Source organism: Eriocheir sinensis, chromosome 59 (genome assembly GCF_024679095.1).
Source record: "Eriocheir sinensis breed Jianghai 21 chromosome 59, ASM2467909v1, whole genome shotgun sequence".
Lineage (NCBI taxonomy): Eukaryota > Metazoa > Arthropoda > Malacostraca > Decapoda > Varunidae > Eriocheir > Eriocheir sinensis.
Genome location: NC_066567.1, coordinates 6,096,867 through 6,109,366, shown reverse-complemented (window position 1 = coordinate 6,109,366; position 12,500 = coordinate 6,096,867). Strand labels below are relative to the sequence as shown.

General features: G+C 38.8%; 1 long non-coding RNA gene across 2 annotated transcripts in view; it reads right to left on the bottom strand.

Annotated features, from left to right (window-relative positions):
• Window positions 1-12,500, bottom strand: part of LOC126985438 (uncharacterized) — a 142,091-nt gene that overhangs the window by 7,441 nt on the left and 122,150 nt on the right. For both annotated transcript variants that reach the window (XR_007738716.1, XR_007738717.1), the window contains exons 5-6: window positions 6,181-6,278; window positions 4,684-4,800 (exon numbers count right to left, since the gene is read on the bottom strand). This is a non-coding gene — a long non-coding RNA (uncharacterized LOC126985438). The remainder of the gene's footprint in view (window positions 1-4,683; window positions 4,801-6,180; window positions 6,279-12,500) is intronic.

Here is a 12,500-nt window from a genome sequence, read left to right as displayed (position 1 = left end):
TGTGTTTCTTCCTTCTCTCTATCCTTTCATTCTTTTTTTTTATTCTTTCTTCTTCCCTTCCTTCCTCTCTTTCACCTTCCTCTTTTCTTTCTTTCCCCTTTTCTTCCTTCCTTCCTCTCATCCTTTCTTCTTTCTTTCCTGCCTCCTTTCCTTTTCTTCTTAACCTTTTACCTTTTTTCCTATCCTTTTCTTCCTTCCTTCCCTTACTCCCTATCTCTAATTTTCCTTCCTTCCTTCCTTCCTGTTAACGAGGTATGTGGGTTGGAGAATGGGAAATTTTATATAACCGTGTATGTGTGTATGAGAGAGAGAGAGAGAGAGAGAGAGAGAGAGAGAGAGAGAGAGAGAGAGAGTACAAAAAAGAGAAAAAGGTCTACATTTTGATAATTAAAAAGTCGAAACTAATCCTCAAGAAAATAATGAAGATAAAAAAAAAAACTTACTAAAATGAATTAATAAACAGATCAATGAATTCAGAGATACACAAACAAACAAATAAATTAAGATCCAAATAAATAATAAAAATAAAGAGGTATCAGAGTCCTAGATATCAACCTGTAGCCAATAAAATAAATACAAATAAAAACAGCAAAAAAAAAAATAAATAAAAAGCCGGCCGTCAGATGTTACGGGATTAAATTAGTTTATTCAAATGTATACAAATGTATTTATTGCCTCTACACCGGCGGATATTAATACATTCCAAATATAAAACAGGTGGCGACACAAAGAGAGGCAGGGCCATCAAAACGTGTGTGTGTGTGTGTGTGTGTGTGTGTGTGTGTGTGTGTGTGTAGTGGCTGTGATGGTTGTAGTGGTTGTAGTAGTAGTAGTAGTAGTAATAGTAGTAGTAGTAGTAGTAAGTAGTAGTAGTAGTAGTAGTAGTAGTAGCGAAGGGAAGGTAAGGAAAGGAAGGTAATGAAAGATAATACAGTTGAAGGAAAGGGAAACGAAGTGAAAGGGAAGAAAGGGAAAGAAAAATAAAAAAAAGTAGGGGGACGGGAAACGCAGTGAAGGGAAAAGAAGGGACTGGAAGGGTTGGGAAGGGAAGGAAGGGAATGGAAGGGAAACGAATGAAACTGAAGTGAAAGGAAGGGAAAGACAATGTAAATAAAGGTAAGGGAAAAGAAGAAAGGGAGGAAAAGATAATATAAGTGAAGGAAAGTCAAGGGAAAAGAAGTGAAGGTCAATAAGTGGATGGAAAAGAAGGGAGAGGAAGGGAAGGGAAGGGAAAGGAAAGGGAAAGTTACACCCGGTTGGCCAGTCGTCACCTCGTCCCCAAAGACAGGTGAACCGTAGACAGGTGTGGCAAGATGGAGGAGGAGGAGGAGCAGGAGGAAGAGGAGGAGGGGAAGGAGGAGGAGGAAAAGACATGATTGATGGCAAGGTGGAGGAGGGAAGGACTGTTTACATACAAAACGAAAGGGAAACAGGGAGAGAAGGAGGAGGAGGAGGAGATGATGTAGGAGAGGAGATAAGGGAGGGAAGGGAGAAGAAGTATTGCAGGGAAGAAATTCAGGAAGGAAGGAAATAAAGGAGAGAGGAAGAAGGGAGCGAAAGGAAGAAAGGAAAAAGAAGAAGAGAAAGTAAGGAAGGAAGGATGGAAGGAGGAAAAGAAACGAGGAAAAGAAAGAAGAAAGAAAGGAAGGAAGGGGAAATAAAGATAAAAAGAAATGGATAGAAGATAGAAGTATAGAAAAAACGAGAAAATAAAGAAAATAAGGAAAAGAACAAAGGAATAAAGAAATAAAAGGGTTAGCAAGAAAGGGTGAAAGAGGAGGGAGGAAAAAAAGAGAAGAGAGGGAAGGAAGGCAGGACAAAAGAAGGAGAGAAAGTAAGGAAGGGAAGACGGTAGGAGGAAAAACAACAAAGAAAAGAAGAAAGAAATAAAGGAAGGGGAGAAAAATGATGAAAAGAAATGGATAGAAAATAAAAGTATAGAAAAAAACGATGAAAAAAAGAAAAACAGGAAGAAAAGAACAAACGAATAAAGAAATAAATAAACAAAGGCAGGGAGAAAGGGAGAAGGAAGCAGGAAGGAAATGAAAAGAAGAGAAAGAAGGAAGGAAGGAAGGAGGGACGCTTGGGAACAGAGCACCATGCACCCAACCTACACCTAAGATTATAATAGGTAAGAGAATCGCGTACTATTATTTCCCCAACAAACAGTACAGGAAAAGGTTCTGATCCCTTCTTAAGCTACTCATGATCCTTTTCTTCTGTCAGTGAAAAGAACGAGGAAAAGTTTTCGATATTCTTTCTTTAATTCCTCATGATTTTTTTCTTCTGTCAGTAAAAAGAAGGATGGAAAAAAGAAATATGGGAAATGAAGTGAAAAAAAGACAAACTGTAAGAAATAAAGGAAAATATTGAGATGAATAATAAGATAAATAAAATGGAGGAGAAATGAACTGGAAAAAAGGAAAAAAAATGTTGCTTGATCAGAGAGAAATAAGAATAGGAATAAATTGAAAGATAGATAAAATAAAAAAAGAAGATAAATATATTGAAAAAAAAGCGAAAAGTAGGAAATAAACAAAATACAAAAAGAAGAAAAAAGAAAAAAATAGCTAAATAAATAAAAAAAAAACAGACAGATAAACAACACAAACAAATCTCAAAATAAATATACAAATAAACAAATCAAGAAGAAAAATTAATCCTTCTGGTCATTTTCCCTTCTCCTCCTCCTCCTCCTCCTCCTCCTCCTCCTCCTCCTCCTCCTCCTCCTCCTCCTTCTCCTCCTCCTTCTCCTCCTCCTCCTCCTCCTTCCTTATTTTCCCATCGCGCGAAGCTAAAAGTGAAAGCGATACGTGCAAACAATAGTACGAGAGAGAGAGAGAGAGAGAGAGAGAGAGAGAGAGAGAGAGAGAGAGAGAGAGAGAGAGAGAGAGAGTATATTTGTCATCCTTACTTTCTCTCTTTTTCACCTCTATTTCCTTTCTCTTATTCTTTTCTATCTCCTCCTGTTCTCATTCCCTCGCTTTTCTCTTCTCTCTTTCTTTTCCTTTCACTTACATTTCTTTCTCTTTTTCGTTTCTTTCTCCTCCTACTTCCAATTCTTCCCTTCTCCTTTTCTTGCTCTTTCTCCTCTACTCCCTTCTCTTATTTTCTCTGTTCTCCTTCTTCCGTTTCCTCATTTCTCTCTTTCTTTCTCTTAAACTTTAATTTCTTTCTCTTTGTCTTTCTTCTCCTCCTTCTTCCATTTCCTTGTTTTTCCTTTTTCCCTTTCTTTCTTTCACTTAAATTTTTTTCTCTTTTTCCTTTTTTTCCCCTCCTCCTTCCTTCATCTTGCTTTTCCCTTCTCCCTTTCTTTCTCTTTAACTTCTATTTTTTCTCTTATTCTCTTTCTCCTCCTTTTTCTCTCATTTCTTCTACCTTTCTCTAATTCCTCCTTTCGCTTTTTTCCTGTATTTTTTTCTATTAATTAACAGGAAAATATTAAGAAGAAAACTCAGGACGATTTAATGAGTGTATCAAAGGTCTTTTCTTATATTTTTTTCTCTTTTTCCATTTTTCTTTTTTATGATTTTTCTCACTTCATATTCTCTTTCTTTATCTTTTCAAATGCGGAAAAAAAACGAGAAAAAGTAAAAGGTTATAATTCTTCTTCATAATAATTGCGCTTCTAACTCTGCTATTTTTTTTTTCATTCTACAAAACATGAAGAATATGAAACAACAACAACAAATAGAAATATATATACTTCATCTTGGCCTATTTTTTCCTTCTCTTTCTTCTTTTCCTTTTTTTTCTTGCAAGACAAATAGTTTTCCGTGAAGATGCTGATGTTTCTGTCTTCGTTTGTTTTATGTTTTCTCACGTTTTGGAGGAAGAGGAGGAGGAAGAGAAGGAGGAGGAGGAGGAGGAGGAGGAGGAGGAGGAGGAAGAGGAAGAAGAGGAGGAGGATGAGGAAACGGAGGAGTAGGTGACGGAGGAGAAGGAAGAGGAAGAGGAAAAAGAGAAGGAAAAAGAGGAGGAGTAAGAGAAAGAAAAAATACTGAAAAAAGGAAAAAAGAATGAAGTTAAAAATAGGTAGAGAGGAAGATAGGAAGAGGAGAAGAGAGGCGAAGAAGGAAGAATAAAAAGATGTGGAGAAAAGGAGAAGGATACATAATGAGAGAGAGAGAGAGAGAGAGAGAGAGAGAGATTTATACATCATTCTTCGCTGATTTACTGCCTGTCTGAGTGTATAAATATCCGAGGGTGATCTCTCTCTCTCTCTCAGCAAAAAAGTATAAAGTTCAGAGATACACTGTTTTCTTTATCTCTTTCTGTTTTTTTTCACTTTGTCTATCTGTCTGTTTGCCTGTCTATCTGTCTGTCTGTTTATCTATCTGTCTCTTAATGTTTGTCTATTCATCTGTGTCCGTCTGTGTGTATCTGTCCCATTACTTTTGTCTGTCTACCTGTTTGTTTATTTGTTTATTTATTTGTCTGTTTGTCTGTCCTTTCATCTGTTTGTCCGCCTGTATATCTGTTTGTTTGCCTATGTGTGTGTGTGTGTGTGTGTGTGTGTGTGTGTGTGTGTGTGTGTGTGTGTGTGTGTGTGTGTGTGTGTGTGTGTGTGTGTGTGTGTGTGTGTGTGTGTGTGTGTGTTTACTTGCACATCTAAATTTACGTGTCTCCGTCTATATATATTTTTCCGTTTAAGTCTGTCTGTGCGTATCATTTTTTGCTTACCTGTCTGTGTGTTGATTGCCCCGCGGCGTCCCAGGTGAGCCGTTCATCCCCCGCCAGGTGTGTATTGCTCGCAGGTGAGTCGCTCTTCACCTGCGAGGGCCGACGAGGGACGCGGACCTGCAAAATAAACATTGGCCGGGAGTGAGTGGTTGTAATAATAATAATAATAATAATAATAATAATAATAATAATAATAATAATAATAATAATAATAATAATAATAATAATAATAATAATAATAATAATCCGAATAATAACAGGTGAGAAAGGAAGGCTGAGTTGTTCTGATTATGATACACCTGATATATTGACTGACTGACTGACTGACTGAGTGACTGACTAATTGATTGATTGACTGACTGACTGATTGACTGGCTGATTGACTAATTGTGATTGACTGACTGACTGACTGACTGACTGATTAATAATACGAATTTAGTTTATATTGTTACTACTATGAATGTGAATGTGTTTGTTTGTTTGTTTGTTTGTGTGTTTGTTTGTTTACACACCTCCACTCCCACACTTCCACACCTGTCCTTCCTTCCTTTTTTCCTTTACAAACCTGCATTCCTTTACCTCTGCACACCTGTTTGCCTAATTACACATATGCAAATCAATACACCTGTCACCTACCTTAATTATCCTTCATCACATACCTTTGCACACCTTCCACATCTGTTCTTTCAGTATTCCTCCACACACCTGACATCCTACACCTGCAACCATCCACAAATGTTGATCTTCTTGCCTTACAAACCTGCTTCACACCTGTCCTGAACTCTGATATTGCGCTAAACATCTGCCTGCATCTCTCTCCCACACACCTGCCTCGCTCCCACACACCTGGCAAGGACACAGCTCAGGCCCAACAAATGAAGATCTACAGGAGTCTAAATTGGGCTTAATCTGGAAGTGTGTGCGTTTGTGCGTGTGTGTGTGTGTGCGTGTGCGTGTGTGTGTGTGTGTGTGTGTGTGTGTGTGTGTGTGTTGACGTGAGGCGAATTTTAAAATATAAGTGTGTGGCGTGACTCGTGTGTGGATCCTTAAGTGTAGTATTAGTATTAGTATTAGTATTAGTAGTAGAAAAAGTTTGCGAAAATTAACCAGAAAAAATAAGTTTAGATCTGAGATGAAGATTAAGATAAGTAAGATTATATGTCTCGTGTGTGTGTGTGTGTGTGTGTGTGTGTGTGTGTGTGTGTGTGTGTGTGTGTGTGTGTGTGTGTGTGTGTGTGTGTGTGTGTGTACCTACCTCATTAACTTCCTTTCTTAACCAGGGCCAGAATCCTTAAGACCTTCCTCTCTCTTCTTCTCCCATTCCTTCTCCTTTCTCTCCTTTCTCTCCCATTTCCCTCTTTCTTCTCTTCTTCCCATTCCTTTCCCATCATCATCCTTCTCCTTTCTCCTTCTCTTCCTATCCACTCCACAACTTATCCTCTCCTCTATTCTTAAACTCTCCTCCTCCTCCTCATCCTCCTCCTCCTCTTGCCTTACCTGGCGCACAGCACTCCTGGTAAGCCTCTTTGCCGTTCCCACAAGCCCACAGCATCACCGGCAGGAAGGTAAGGCGAGGATGCAGGTAAATCACTCACCTGTGGAAAGAGAAAAAGGCAGGTGAGAAAGGGATGTTAAAGTTCTGATTCTGATACACCTGAAAAATTGACTGACTGACTGACTGATTGATTGAGGTTATATATGCACAGGTATATGTTAGAGTTCGCATCTTGATATACCCGTTGACTTTAGTGATTGATTGATTATTGATAAAGTTCAGATATATTAAATTATCAGAGAATAATATCCGAGTGAATATATAAACATGTATTTCTAAGGTTGTCCTTTTTTTTGTAGTAAAGGAGGAAGCTGAAGGGCAAAAAATAAATGAAGAAAAAGAGAGGAAAAAAATGTTTGTAATTGTTTTTGGATACTAAGTGTGTGTGTTTGTGTTTGTGTGTGTGTGTGTGTGTGTGTGATAAGATAAACTTTTGAAAGTGAGAGTGGTCATAAGTGTGATAAAGATGGGTACGGAGAGAGAGAGAGAGAGAGAGAGAGAGAGAGAGAGAGAGAGAGAGTTTATTAGCCACGTCAAGGAGTTAATGTGAGGGTGAATAGGAGAGCAAAAGGTGAGGAATTATGTTGATGATAGTATCTCTCTCTCTCTCTCTCTCTCACACACACACACACACACACACACACACACACACCTCAGGCAAGGATGTGCAGTATAAGAAATTGCAATCAAGTAATGAATCTCGAGGGTAACGGACATGGTATTGTTATTATTAGTACTTTTATTATTAATATTACTACTATTATCATTATTACTATTATCATTACTATTACTACTACTACTACTACTACTACTACTACTACTACTACTACTACTACTACTGTTACTACTACTACTACTACTACTGCAATGAAAAATAAAAGCAAAACGAGAGAGAGAGAGAGAGCTAACTCACCTCCCTCTCACCTTTGGAATACATAATTTGTTTGCACCTGGCAAGAAACACCCTTGAGGGAGATAAAGATTCTCTCTCTCTCCTTTTCTTTCTATTTGTCTCTTTGTTTTCCTCACCACCACCACCACCACCACCACCATCACCACCACCACCACCTCCACCACCACCCTCATCATCATCATCATCAGCAGCAGCAGCGGACCACAACATCAATACATCACAAACAGACAAACACTTATTCCTCTTCTAGCATATGTTCAGGATCAAAGGAGAGAGAGAGAGAGAGAGAGTGCAGACTGCCCTTTCCTTCCCCTTTTCTTCTCCCTTTTCCCCTCTTCTCTCTTCCCCTTCTTGACGCACCTATCACACTTTTATCTCCTCCTTCCCTTCATCTCTCTCCCTTCCCTCCCTCATTTCACCCTTCCCTTCCCTTCCCTTTTTATTCTCTTTTATTTTTTACCTTTCCTTATTCCTCTTACTTCTTCCCCCTTCTCCCTTTTGTCTCCTTCGTCCCCTCACTTCTTTCCCTTTTCTCTCTCACTCCACCCTTTCCCTTTCATTCCCTTTTTATTTCCCCTTCCTTATTCCCTTCCGTTTCTTACCTCTCACTTTATTCCCTTCAACTCTTCACCTCTTTCTCACGTCTCTTATATCACTCTCCTTTATTCCAGTTCCCTCTATTCCCTTTCCTCCTCCTCTTTCTTTGTCTTTGTTAATTTTTTCCACCTTCTTTTTCTCTTTTTCTCTCCCTATTTCTTTCCTTGTCTTCTCTCCTTTTTTGTCTTCTCTCCCTCTTTCTTTCTTTGTCTTTGTTAACTTTTTTCCTCATTTCATTTATCTTTTTCTCTCCCTCTTTCTTTCTTTGTATTTGTTAACTTTTTTCCTCCTCCTATTTATCTTTATTTCTCTCTCTCTTATTATGTGTCTTCCTCTAACCCTCTATGCCTTTTTATTCTTCCTTCTTCACTTCTCTCTTCCTCCTCCTCCTCCTCCCCCCGCAGTCAGGTGAGTTCACATTACTAGATTACAGGTGTCTGGCCTCAGGTAACTCTGCAGGTGTGATGTTAATTATCGTACAGGGAGAGCGGAGTGATTAGCCATTCGCAGGTGATTGAAAGGATTTTGTTGTTGTGGTGGTGGTGGTGGTTGTTGAGAGGTGGTGATGTAATGGACGGTGGAAAAATATAATGTTTGTATTCAGTGGTTGTGGAAATATGAGATGCTTTCTGCTCTCTCTTTTTTCTTCTCTCTCTCTCTCTCTCTCTCTCTCTCTCTCTCTCTCTCTCTCTCTCTCTCTCCACCCATAAACACAGCAATATAACTAATGGAATAAGCTCTAACCTTCACATTTTTCATCCCCTTTCCTTCCTTCCTTCCTTACCCATCCACCTTCCCTTCCTTACCTATTCCCTTCCTTACATCTCTCCCTACCTTCCTTATTAATTCATCTCCAGTCCTCTACCCACTTCCCTCCCCTTACCTCTTCCTCCCTTCCTCCCTCAATGCCTTCCTTACCTCCTATTTGCCTACCTGTTTACCTTCCATCCAACCTGTCCGCCCTCTCACCTGCCCCCAACCCTGCTCTTTGCTCACCTGCGATATAATCAGAGTTATTGGCGAGGCTCAGCGATGTACGAGAGAGAGAGAGAGAGAGAGAGAGAGAGAGAGAGAGAATAAATGAACCATGGCTTGCTAGTACCGTAGATTTTATTATTTACTTATTTATATATCTTGAGAGAGAGAGAGAGAGAGAGAGAGAGAGAGAGAGAGAGAGAGAGAGTAAATTTACATTACAATAGCCAGCTTGAACCGAGTGATTTAATAACGATGATGATAACAACAACAACAACAACAACAGCAGCAATAACAACAACAATAATAATAATAATAATAATAATAATAATAATAATAATAATAATAATAATAAATACGATCAAAGGCGATAAACAAAGCTCATATTTTTCAGCCTCACACACACACACACACACACACAAACACACACACACACACACACACATAATTACTTAACACTTTTAATTGCCGCACACGAACACCTGGCGGGGGCGTTTATACCTGGCGCTCGTTAATTCGTCTAGTGTATTACTGTTATGATTATTTTATTATCATTATTATTATCGCGATGCTGGGAATAGAACACTTCACTAGTTAAATATTAATGAGAAGATCACCACTCTTATGAAGATTAAAGGAAATATTTTGTTTGAACAGATATTATGATAGGTGTGTGTGGGGGGGGGGAGGGGGTTAGTGTGTGTGTGTGTGTGTGTGTGTGTGTGTGTGTGTGTGTGTGTGTGTGTGTGTATACCTGTCTGTCTACCTGTCCATATCGGTGATTATGATTGGAAGTTTATTTTTGTTTGCTTGTTTGTTGGATAAAAAATGAGTGTTTTTTTCTGAAGTTCATTATTCTCAGTGATTATTCATATGGTTTATATTTTTATGGAAAGTGAGACAGGGTGAATAAAAATTTAACTCTATTTTACTGTGACCTATCAATCATTCTGTCTGTCTGTCTGTCTATCTGTCAGTATATATCTCCCTCTGTATCAGTCTGTCTGTCTCTCCGAATGTCTAAATGTGCTGTATGTCTGACTCCTTCCTAACTTACAGCCTACCTACCAACCTACCTAAATACCTACTTACCTGTCTGTGTGTCTGTCTGTCTGTCCTTATGTCCACAAGGTTTCCTCTCTGTGCTACATGTATCATTGTGTTTGGTTCGTGATGTATCTTGTTCTGTACGTCTGTCTGTGTTTTTATCTGTTCGTCTGCCTGTCTCTGTGTTACATGTTTCGACGTGTTTGGTACGTGTTGTCTCGTGTTTTCGCCCGCAAATTAACGTCTGATGCAAAGTTCCGCACAACTGATGACTGGCTAACGAAATGAATACATGGACGCAGGAAAAGTTTACGTGTTCGCTCTAAAAGGTAATTAACGCTCTCTCTCTCTCTCTCTCTCTCTCTCTCTCTCTCTCTCTCTCTCTCTCTCTCTCTCTCTCTCTCTCAAGTTGCCAATTTTCTTATTTCGACGGTAATTATAATGAACCAAAACACACAAAAAATACTGAAAAATATCCTCTTGCCTAATTACAAACTTGGCTTATTAAAGGAATATTCCGACTATTATTATTATTATTATTATTATTATTATTATTATTATTATTATTATTATTATTAGTAGTAGTAGTAGTAGTAGTAGTAGTAGTAGTATCATCAGTTTTATTTATCATTATTTCCTGCTTTCAGCCTTATTATACTTTATTTCTCCGTTTCATTATCTTCACCTTATTATAATTATCAAAATACTCTTTATCATTATCATTATCATATTTTCCTCTGATTATTCATTTTCTCTTTTTCTTTTCCTCTTTTTAACAAAATATAAATTCACCTCTTCTTCATTTTAATTATTACTCATTTATTTTCTTTCTTTATCTTATTTTCTTTACCTACAGTTTACCTTGTGTGTGTGTGTGTGTGTGTGTGTGTGTGTGTGTGTGTGTGTGTGTGTGTGTGTGTGTCATTAGCCTCTTAGATGTTAATTTACATAAGAGTATTTGTCATGCTCATTTGACTTAACTCTCTCTCTCTCTCTCTCTCTCTCTCTCTCTCTCTCTCTCTCTCTCTCTCTCTCTCTCTCTCTCTCTCTCTCACACACACACACACACACACAAAATATGGCACATTAACAGTTTCCGTTTGCGGTTTTCATGAAAAGAGAAAATGAGGAAGAAAAGGAGGAGGAGGAGGAGAAAATAGTAAAAATCGTACACTGCGGTCCCTTTGTAGAGAGAGAGAGAGAGAGATTAAGGGGAGTCTAGACCAGAGGATAAACATAGACAAACAGCAGACAGACAGACACAAACACACACACACACACACACACACACACACACACACACACACACACACACACACACACACACACACATACACACACACAAGCAAACAAACAAACACACACGAAGGAAATCTTTTAACATGTAAATTTGAAGGAAAAAATCAATTATGAAAATAAAAAAAAATTGGAATAAAAAAGTGAGAGAGAGAGAGAGAGAGAGAGAGAGTGAGAGTGAGTGTGTGTGTGTGTGTGTGTGTGTGTGTGTGTGTGTGTGTGTGTGTGTGTGTGTGTGTGTGTGTGTGTGTGTGTGTGTGTGTGTGTGTGTGTGTGTGTGTGTGTGTGTGTGTGTGTGTGTGTGTGTAAAAAGACCTTATCGTCGTTTCATTAAAGGTGGTTTGTTGATGGACTTGAATGTCACTTTCGCTCTTTCTTACCTTCTCCTTCTCCCTCTTTATCCTCCATTCCCCTCCCTTCTCCTTCTCCCCCTCTTTCCTCCCTTCTCCTTCTCCCTCTCTTTCCTCCATTCCCTTCCCTTCTCCTTCTCCCTCTCTTTCCTCCATTCCCTTCCCTTCTCCTTCTTCCTCTCTTTCCTCCATTCCCCTCCCTTCTCTTTCTTCCTCTCTTTCCTCCATTCCCCTCCCTTCTTCTCCCTCTCCCTCCTCCATTCCCTTCCCTTCTTTGCTTTTCATCCCCTTTTTCTTTGTTTTCCTCCATTTCTTTTCTTTATTAAATTCCTTTTCTGTCTCTCTCCTCATCTTTTCGTCCTCTCTTTTATCCTTTTCCTCCTTGTCTTCCCTTCGCTCCCCTCCCTTTATTATTCCTTCCTGTCTTCCTTCTTTACTCTCCCTTTATTCCTATCTTCCTTTCTTCTTATCTTTACTCTTTTTGTACCTTCCCTTCCTTCCCTTTTTCCTTCAATTCTTCTTCCTCTCCTTCATTTTTTATTTTCCTCTTCTCCTTTTCCATCTTTTTCCCTTTTTTTCTCTTTCCTTAATCTTAAAAAATCTCCGTCCTTTCTTTTCTTATTGTCTTCTTTTTTCTCCCCTCTCCCTTTCTCTCTCATTCCCTTCTTTCTCTCTCTTCCTTCATTCGTTCCTACCTCTTTACTATATTGATCTTGCGTTTATTCTATGTCCCCCTTTTTCTTTTCTTTTCCTCTTATCTCTCCCTCTTCCTCTTGTTTTCCTATCTTTTTCCTTCCTTTTTCCTGTTCTTATTCTACCCCAATTATATTTTTCCTCCTCTATCTCTCCCTTTCCTCTTTTTACGTATCTTTATTCTTTTTTCTCTTGTCTTCTTCCTCTTTCTTTTTTCTATCTTTGCTCGTCCTTCCCTTCCTCTCCTCCTCCTCTACTGCTCCACCCTTGCTACTCTTCCTCTCCTTTCCCTTTTTTTTTTTACCTACCTTTCATATTTTCCCCTCGTTTTCCTCCTATCTTTCCCTCTCTTTCTCTTTTTTTCCTCCTTCCTCTCCTCCCTTTCCTCTTC